The following is a 1,705-nucleotide window of genomic DNA, read 5'->3' on the forward strand; positions in this document are numbered from 1 at the left end:
TATGTTAGTAAGTAGCTTGTTATAACTGCCACATTGGTGTAGGAGAGCATTATGGCTGTGGCCAAGAAGTTGGCCTTGTTCTTCCTGCTCTTATAAAATTTTTTAATATAATAACAATCTGTATTACAATTTGGTTTACAGAATGTGCCACATGTGCAGCACTTGCAGAAGGTACGAGAGCAGTAGTGAACTAATGCAGAGAGAATCACTAAGAACAAGGGGACTAGAGCAGCAACATAATTGATTGCAATAACTGTTACAAAATTTGAATTCCTTGAAAAACAATGTGTTTCTTGCAATGACCTTGCAAAGTACAGATTAAAGGAGTCATACAGTCCAGTGTATGCCCTTTGCAGCTTATCAGCTCCAGAACTATTATACAGTGAATTGAAGGCTATGATACCACCACCATCCAAAAGTACTATACTGGAGACAAGTTGACAAAGTAATATTGGGCCATGAAATAATCCAGATGTAAGTGGAACGTCAAAAATATAAACTGCAATGAGATAGACCAAAGGAAGGAGAACATCACATATGACAAATATACTAACACCAGCAGGATCAACTGTATGTGTACATTTAACACACTTGAATTTGTCATAACTAATAGCAGGAGCATACCCATCACTATGATTACACTGATTGCACAGCACACCTCCACTATGGTTGCTACAGTACTTCCTTTCAAATTCGTCCAGTGATTGATTGAGTGTAATGTGGACAAGAACCTGTCGTGTTTTACAACTTATACATTGGCCATACATAGTCTTGTTGCTATAATTGCCTATCCAGTATCCTTGGAGGAGTTCAGCAGTAAATGTTTCATTATTACAACTAAAAATTCCTGCCTTGGTATATGGTGAACACGTACACTGCAAGTATGAATGTCTTGCAGTTGGTTTTACAGTAAGACCAGGATGGCAATCCTCAAACACCACTTTAAGATCAAACTGTACAATATTTTGCTGAACAGCTTCAACATGTATCATACCTTTGACAGTTTTATTTGAAGTTGGATACACAAAGACAGTATCATCAGAAACGTAATAATAGTCATTGTGAATTGTAACGTTCTCATTCTGTGAATAAACATGATAAATATACTCACTTACGTTTGAGTTTTGATCATTCAGTGGTTGAATTTCAAGCTTTGCTTCTTCACCAGGCCTTAATTCAATAACTCCATCAGATTTTTCTGGATTAAATGAAGCAATATCAGTTTGAATCTGACTCATGCATGCATTTTGAGATGTGTCAGAGTTATATTCCCAGACTGACTCCTCCTCTTCATTCCAGCAGAACACATTCATCAGTCTCTCATTAATGTCATTAGCATAGCCACTAAGAAGGGTACAGGGTTTAATTGTTGATGCATAAATTGAGTTATTATGAAGATTAGCAGTATTATTCCTAAAATTAAAAGTGGTGGACCACTTACTAGGGACAACAGTCGCGTTACTATAGCGTATCAAACAGTCGAGTGATGTTTTTTCTAAACTAGTTCCGAATGATTCAGCATAAATTGCTCCTCCACGATTGCGAGCTTTGTTGCCCTCAAACAAGAAACTAGTGTTGCGGCTGATTTCAATAAAAGCAGAGGAATATAAGGCTATAGCTCCACCATTCACACCAGCATTATTAACAAACTCTGCAATGGTGTCTGGCATAAATGATACCTTTGATACAGAGACAACTAGAGCAG

Source organism: Amphimedon queenslandica, unplaced genomic scaffold (assembly GCF_000090795.2).
Source record: "Amphimedon queenslandica unplaced genomic scaffold, v1.1 AMPQUscaffold_11658, whole genome shotgun sequence".
Classification (NCBI taxonomy): Eukaryota; Metazoa; Porifera; class Demospongiae; order Haplosclerida; family Niphatidae; genus Amphimedon; species Amphimedon queenslandica.